Consider the following 9,400-nt stretch of genomic DNA (forward strand, 5'->3'; position numbering starts at 1 on the left):
CTGCAGTAAATAGAAGAATCGAGTTAGATATTTGAAAAAAAATACTAAATAGACGACTTAATTATAAGTCGTCTACTAAGTCATCCAGCTGGAAGACCTTCCAGACGACTTATAATAAGTCGTCTAATAAGTCGTCCAGCTGGAAGACCTTCCAGACGACTTATAATAAGTCGTCTAATAAGTCGTCCAGATGGAAGACTTTCCAGACGACTTAATTAAGTCGTCCGATAAGTCGTCCAGCTGGGAAGACTTTCCAGACGACTTATTATAAGTCGTCCGATAAGTCGTCCAGCTGGACGACCTTCCAGACGACTTATAATAAGTCGTCTGCGCAGTCTTTTGGATTGAAGTAAATACCTGACTCAAGATAGCAGCTTTCATTGATCTGCGGCCTCTGCTGCCCTCGTAAGCCAGTATCGGTGGAGACGGATTGTCTGCTCTGGGACCACCAATACTAGCACCCAATTCCGGCATAGCTGTGTACGTCCAGACCTGAAGAACTTGTATAAACCCATCCACGGTGTAACAGCCAGCAATTTCTTTGTTCCACAAAGAGTCCATCAGCACCTTAAACGCGACTCTCCCCCATGGATAATTCTCAAACCGTTCTAAATCCATCACTAGCCTTGCCAGAGTAGATCGTGTAGCGGTTGAAAACTTTCTCCCTTCAATGAATCCAGTGAAGATGGAGAGGTACGCGAGCCGCTTGCGATCTTCCCTGGACCAATCCCCGCATCTCTTCAGTGCTGCTATTATCTGATCAGTAGTTGGCCCAGCTTCCAGATGAACTCCCAGCATCCCCCAGAAAGAAACCATCTCTGGGGTAACGTCACATTTTGGTGTCTCAAGGTCCTCGATGTACTCGCAGTTTAGACCAGTGAGGTTTTCAAACTCTAACAGTGAAAACCTCAAAGGTTCTGGACCAACGAGAGACCACATCTCATACTTCTTCTTAATGTCCAGCTTGAAACTGAGCATGTAGTGAACCAGCCTTGAAGCCCAACCAAATCCCTGCTCCTTGAACTTGATGAAAACTCCCAAACTCGACTCCTTGAGCTCTTCAAATTCGTCATCAGTAAGAGCTTTCCTAAGAGCAGTATGCAACTTGCTGTTATCCGTATGATACGAAATGCTATTGTGGGCTTCTGGCTCTTCCCCTGATGTGTATAACCTACGGGGGAGTTCTGGAATATCCATCCTTTTTGTCTGCAAAATAATCAAAGACAACAATATAAGTCCAGACGACTTAGTAGACGACTTAAATTTTAGTCGTCTGGAAAGTCTTCCAAATGGACGACTTATTTTTAAGTCATCTATTAAGTCGTCCAGTTGGAAGACTTTCCAGACGACTTAAATTACTTACAAGTCTTCCAGTCGCAGAAGGAGTTGGAGTACTCGTCATTGCGGTTATAGATCTGAAAAAATAAACGTGAAACGGTGAGAATGAGTAAATTGATAGAGACAACGTTTTATGTTCATCTTTTCCTCGAGATTGATGACTTAGCGGCGTTAGGGTTTACAGAGAAACGGCGCTAAGGTTTACAGAGAAGAAGCGGCGGCGCTAGGGTTTAGAAGAAGCGGCGGCGTTAGTGTAAGTCGTCTGCGGCGGTGAGAACGTTGGTGACCACGGTGGCGAGGGCGACGGTTTGTTCGGAAATAGTGGAAGCGGCGGCGCTAGGGTTTAGAGGAATCGGCGGCGCTAGGGTTAGAAGAAGCTGCGGCGACAACGGTGAGAATGAAGTGAGATAGATAGCCGACGTTGAGAACGATGGTTTGTTCGGAAATCCTGGGAATTCGAAATCGCCTTTGAGAGAGAACTGTTAGGGTTTCTGAATTTCGCGAAAAATGAAAAAAAAAAAAAATCACCTTATATATTGGGTAAATAATCCGGTTAGCTTTAAAAGTACATTGGTAAACTTTAAGGTTTGGTCCGGTTTAGACGACTTATTCTGGCTGATAATGTACAACAGACGACTTAATATTTAGTCGTCTGTTTTCAGACGACAAAATATTAAGTCGTCCTAGACCCTAAAATGAACCCCTAAACTAAAATGACTAGATTAACTAACTAACCACGTTATAAAATCAAATTATACTTAAATAGTGTTTACTATACACAGAAATGAACACGCATAAGTAATTTTAAAAATTTTCAAAAACGGTTTTAATGCTTTCCAAAATCTAACCCTAAGAACACATACAATACTACAACATATGTTGATGAAACATAAACTAAAGAATATCATGACTCACTACTTTTACTCATCTATGCTGAAAACAATTGAAATTTGTTATATCTTAATTTATACCTCCTAAGACATATGTTAATTACATAATTTCCATTTTTCACTTATCAAAATATTTTTTACAAAATTTTTAAATTATGTTTAAGACTAACGTCCAGACGACTTTCAGTTAAGTCGTCTGGACGACTTATTTTCAAGTCGTCTAAACAGACGACTTGCGAGGGGTAGAAACGTAAAAAAAATTCCGTTTTTTTGTTTGGTCACAAGGGGATAGTTGTAATTTCAATAGCCTTTTAGGTTACTTTTGCCTTTGACCCAAGTTGGGGTATTGTTTTGGGTTTGACTCCAAGTTTTGAGTCACACTTGGCAATTCTCCCTAAAAACAAACCATACAAAAACGAAGCTCCAGCTGGAGTCCTCGTCCCTGGGTTTGAGCCTTGGCCACTGCGGAATTTACATGTGGGCTGCAGCACCCGAGATCGAAGACCGTCACACGGTGAGCCACATGGTGACGCCCTGGCAGCGTCCATGCTCACTTCGGTCTCTAGTCTGGACCACCTCAGTGGGGCCAGCATATTCGGTTAGCAAAAAAAAACGAAGCAGAAGTTTAGTTTTCATTTTGATTATTTTTTCCCAAACAGTATCCAAAAATCACTCATTTTACATCGGAGTACACTAGTCGTTTTGATAAGTTTATTATTATATTTGTACAAAACTTATATCCTCGGAACCGGTCAAGAGAAAATAAAAGGATATTATACGGAATCATCATCTAACATGTTAGATATGAACACTATTTAAAACCTAAATTGAAAAATGTGACATTATAAGGTTGGTGCTTGATCAGATCCTTGGATGGCTAGACGTTCTGGGATGGCTCGTCGCCTTTCTCGTATAGAGAAAGAAAAGAAAGAGTTTAAGATGCTTCGATTGTCATATGAGGGTGGATGTTTTCGGGGTTTCTCTGCGATGTTTCTTATATGGAAGTTGTTATTCCGTGATAGAATCCTCCACATCTGTTACTTTTCGGAGGCTCTTCTCTCTAACCCTGGGCCTATTTTTCGGTTATTGCGCCGTAGACATTTATATCCTTGAACGTAAGAGGTCGGGAAGAGATTTACCAAAACGTAAAAGAAAGAAGCCGAGAAGATTCATGGGCCAAAGTGTTTTTGCGCGCCTAGGGTTTGGAAAAAGATGGAGGAGTCAAGGAAAGGTGAAGATGAAGAAGACTGCCCTATCTGCCTTGAACATCTCGACGTGGGCTTTTGTTATATTAGGCTTAATTAGAAGTTAGAAATTGCATGCACAAAGATAAATGGGGTTTTAAGCGTTCACAGTGTCGTTCTCTTGCATGCCGTAACTGCTACTTGTAAGTTTGATTATAGATACATAGCTAATCCCCTATATATTATTTAAGGAGTATTATAGTTAATTAAACTTGAATTCATATGTGATTTAGATGAGTGCCATTTTTTAGGCGTCACTTTCACAAGCTCTCTCGCAACAAAATTTTAAAAATCTTTAATCAACTAGACAATTTACAACAAGTGCCATTGGTCATTTTATATACATAATGTAAGCTTTACCTTTATATATATATCATAGCTTTATAAATAACTCATGGACTCATCGATAACTCTTTATGTGCACCATGATCGCATATTTTATAAAAATGTCTTCATACTAATGCATTTCATATTTCATGTTCGATATTATTGTTGCATTCTATCATATTTGGTCAATTATATATACTTGGAACGCTAATATATATATGAAGTTATATGCATATTTTGTGATTCGGAGATAAACTTTGCATATGTTTGAAATACCTCAATGTTAATCAAAAATAAATAAAAATATTTTATATGTTTAGCTTAATATAATGCATAAGCTCGGACCATATAGTAGTTTATTGCATGAAAATGAAAAGATAAATGTTTACATTAAGTCGCATAGATATGATGCATATAATTGACCGAAAACAGATCTACAATAATTGCTTACGGTTTTGTAAATTACACCCTTTTAAATATGTTTTACATGAAGTCGCTGTCAAATTAGGTATCTTCTTCTTCGATTTTACGTTGCATGGTAATATTAGCATAAAATACAATAATAGCTATAAATGCAATTAAATTTCTTTTAAAATTCGATTTTACTACATTGACTAAATTTACTACATGATTTTCAATCATCACAAATTTTATAATAATTGCTTACGATTTTGAATAATAATTCCAATCATCATAAATTTTATACTAATTGACATACTAGCTATATATGCAATTAAATTTCGCAATAAATCGATTTTTTAACTATATGCAGGCTTTGTTCAGCTGGTTTAAATCCCTTTTTAACCACGGGGTGGTGGGCTAGTGTTCTTGAGGCAGTTTCCCCGCCAATACGGACCCGGCTTCGAAATCCCATGTGGCCACCCGGGCCCTCCCTGCTAATTCCTGGGGTGGAAATTACGTGGCTGCTGCGGGCCTCGTGGGATTAGTCGGTTGACCTCGGTCGCCGGATCCCCACGGTTAACAAAAAAAAAAAAAAAAATAATAATAATAATTCGATTTTACTACATTGGCTGAATTTACTACATGATTTCCAATCATCATAAATTTTTTAATAATTGCTTATGGTTTTGAATCATAGTTCCAATCATCATAATTTTTTTTAATAATTGGCTACAAGATTTATTCACGATTTTAAACTGATTGGAATTATAAGAGCAATTTAGGATTTTAATTCCATCACCATAAATTTGATTTTAAAGTGATTGAAATTTAACATTAATTGTAGATTAATTATGTTTGCATATATAAATAGGAGTTCATCATAGCTACATGTACTCACAATTGTCTCATTATCAAAACTATTATACCACTACATTCAATCTATCAAAAAATCATGGCATTGTTTAACTCGGTTGCCGACTTGAAGCCCTTTAAGACCACGTGGAGAGTGATGGTGGATATTGTCAGAATGAGGTAATGCATTTCTTTTACAATTTACTTAAGTCATGTGATTAATATGCCTTAAGGTTTTAACTTTTTTAATGCTCATAATAGAATTGCAAATGAGGAGTTTTGAAGATATTATTCATAGGAGATCTTTTTCTCAATTTTAATTTACTTTTTTTATTATATTGTGTTCCGGAAGGATTTATTATTCTATTGTTTATGTTTTGTTTTATCTTTAATTCATACTTGATTTTATATTAGTTTTTGCTTTCTTTTATGGCTTTTATTGACTTTTTTTTGCTACCTATAGGACAAATAAACTATAACATAAACAAGTTAAAAAAAATCAGGTTTTATTAGTTAGTCTAAATCGGTATTTTAGTCTAAACTGTTATCTCTATAATATTATTTGAGAAGTCAGTTTTTTATGTGTCGCTCTCACGTTAACTCTCATGATGGTTGATTACACTGATACCCTTAATGAATTAAAAATATTACATTTAAAATACTATTATCTATTTTTTATTTAGTTTTCTTTTTAAAATTTTCCAAAAAACATATACATACAATAAAAAAAGGAAAATATTTATAAAGTAAAAAAACGAAATGAAAAACGAATATATATGTATATATAATATGATTTCATAAGAAAAGGAAAGTTCACAAAATATTAATATTACATTTAAAAAATATTTTTAAATAGCATAAAATATAATTTTGAAGTAATAAAATACTTTATTTATATCTATATTTTCTTAGATGAAAACCATAAATGTGTATATAATGTGATTTTATTAAAAAAAATTTATACCGATAATCTTGATATTAGAAAAAGAAATATTATTTATTTTAAACAATAAGAAAAAATTCAAAGTAATAGAAATATTTTTATATATCTATCTATTTTTTTAGATGATTACATAAAATAATTAAGTAACATAAACTGATATATGTTTAGTTGACTAAAAATTGTTTATAATTAGTATTATTGAATTTTTTTATTTATTTTTCATAAATTTAGTGGACTGTAATATCTTTCAATTACAACAAAAAATATCGATAAATTATATTTTATTTATATAATATTATTTTCAAATACAATCACAATTTTGTTTACTGCTTATTTTTAAGAGATATTAAAAAACTAAAAATAAATTTTAAACTAAACATCGTTGTATTTAAAAAAACTAAAAATAATTTTGAGACTTGATTTATTAACGTGTACAAAGAAGATTATATATACATTACATAGGTCGGCCTAACAAACCGAAAAACATTATCTCTAACTAGTTGTATTTATCACAAAGTATAATGTAATCCTAAATATACGATGATTATCGTAATAAGGATCTGCAGGGGATAACGACCTGCATACGTTAAGAAGCTTTATAAAACCCAAAGTTGGAAAGCAGCCTCCCAATAAGAACACGATGTGGAGGATCTGCTCGGGATAAAACCTGCATATCAGTAACATTCGGAGAGAAACCCCAAAAACATCACGCCTTCATATGACAACTGAAGCATCTCAACATAGGTTTTGGTTATACTAAGCTTAGAAATTGCACGCACAAATTTCACCTATTGCATCGATAAATGGCTTTTTAAGTATGTGTGTTGTCCTATATGCCGTTCTCTAGCCGTAACAACTACCTGAGAGTTTAATTATATATGCATGTTATGATTCATGACTTTGTTTCATTTCTATCTTCTTCTCTTTTTGGTTTTCTAATTTCTACATCTTCATTTGCATTTTAGAAATCATGTATATAATGAGGGAGTTCTCTCTCCATTCAGTCTATCTACGTCGGCACCTTCCTCATTAAAGTAGAACCCACACAACTAAAATAAAACTAACTACGGGGTGGTGGGTTAATGGTCTTGAGGCAGTTTCCTCGCCAATACGGACCCGGTTTCGAAACCCCCTGTGGCCACCCGGGCCCTCCCTGCTAATTCCTGGGGTGGAAATTACGTGGCTGCTGCGGGCCTCGTGGGATTAGTCGGTTGACCTCGGTCGCCGGATTCCCACGGTTTAAAAAAAAAAAAAAAAAAAAAACTCACAATATCATCGGACAATAATCTTTATTAATCGCGTGTTGAGTCATTTCTGTATTTGTTATTGGGCCATTTTTAATAAACTCAATAGTCCATTAAAAAGTTTACTTTATACGTTAGTTAAATCAGCTTCTTAACCAAATCTATCTAGGGCTCGGCAAAAAAACACAGATCCGAAGAACCGAACCGAACCCGATCCAAAAAAGTAGTAATAAATTCGAACCGAAATTGATTACATATCTGAACGGGTTCAAAATTTTGGTATCTAAAAAACCAAAACCGAACCTGATCCGAACCGAAGTATCTCGGATACCCGAATGTAACCGAAATAGATTTATATACTTAAATATATTACTTATTTTTAGATTTAATATATATTAAATACAAACAATATATATAATATACTTTTAAGTTGTCTAAAATACTTGAAAATCATAAATAATCAAAATTAAATGTCTAAAATAGCTAAAATATATTCAAAACACCAAAATGCTTGAAATATCTATTGATTTTCTATCCAGATATTAAAATCAAACCAATTTATACGTTAATTTTAGGTATTTTGACATATATTATACAAATTTATAGGTAATATTATCTTGTTTTATAGATTTTGAGAAATTTTAAGAAGGAATATTAAAATTTTAAAAATAATTTAAATGGGTTATCAGAACCCGAACCGAATCCGCAGAGATCCGAACTGAACCCGAACCGAAATTTAGAAATATCCAAATGAGGCTGAAATCTTTAAACCCGAAAACCTGAAATCCAAAAATCTGAAACCCAATTAGATCCGAACCGAATCCGAATGGATACCCGAATGCCCATCCCTAAATCTATCCATATTATTTATCGAAAGTGGAAGTGTATTTAAAAATCTTTCACAGGGGGCCTGCTAAGCGTAGCCTCTGCGTCTACGTCTATCTCAAACGTTTATCTTACTCTGTCGCTTACTCTCACCTTTAAATATAGAGCCGATTAGGTCAAAGTCAAACTGAGTCTCCTCTCTAATGATTAACCGTTACTCTCTAAACCGATGCAATCAATATCACATTACCGTAAAACTTTTCCTCTCCTCTATATTTTTAGAGTTATTTTCATTCAGGGTCACTTTGTGACTTTTTTATTACATCACAAATCACTTATTGTTCCTAAGCTACTTTTGATTAACTTTTAGTTATGTTTCCCTAACGAAAGGTAACTACAAAAAAAATTCTAGTTTCCTTTTCCTTTTGCGTTTAATTATTTTATTTAAAAATATTTTTAACTTTTTCCTTTTTTTTTTTCCATTCACCGTAAGTTCCAACTCTCTTCTGCGTCTTGTCTCCTCCACGAACCCAGAGTTGACATCCACAACACCAATTGGTGTTGAGATATGGAGGAGGGCTATCTCTGACAACTGTTGTCCGGTTTCCTCCACGCGGCACCGTTTCTAGAGCTCCATAATAATCAATTTCTGCTAGGATCTGTTGTCCGGTGAGATATGGAGGAGGACTATCTCTGACAACTTTTTTGTATCTAAACAATGTCTTATTTCTTCGGTACGGATGGGAGATGGGAAGAAATCGACGATGACAATCAAACCAACAACTCTTTCTACCATTCTTCAGTTGAAAAGCATCTGTCGATCCTCGACAAATTGGACAAGATAATCTTCCATGAGTTGTCCACCCAGACAATATCCCATAAGCAGGAAAGTCACTAATCGTCCAACTCCGTATCTCGTAGATATTGCATCCATCAGCCATTTTTTTTAGTTGTGTTTTTCAGTTTGGTAGGTAAAGGTTTAACAAGTATTTTACAACGCAATGTATTACTACGGATTTACAACTTTTTTACAAGGATTTTACATCCACTTTACAAGGAATTTAGTTAGGTATAAAGCACACTTAATACACGTTTCAACCAAGTATAACGGTAACCCGATTCGTTGTAAAATACTTGTTAAATTACAACGCCATTACAAGGAAATATAAGGAAATAGAATTCCTCGTAAAGTCCTTGTAACATTACAACGTCTTTACGAGGAAAGATAAGGAAACAAGATTCGTCGTAAAGTCCTTGTTACATTACAAAGCGTTTACGTGGAATTTAATTTTCCACGTAAAAGCGTTGTAACTTTACAACGACTTTACGACAAAA

Source organism: Brassica napus, chromosome C1, assembly GCF_020379485.1.
Source record: "Brassica napus cultivar Da-Ae chromosome C1, Da-Ae, whole genome shotgun sequence".
NCBI classification, from domain to species: domain Eukaryota; kingdom Viridiplantae; phylum Streptophyta; class Magnoliopsida; order Brassicales; family Brassicaceae; genus Brassica; species Brassica napus.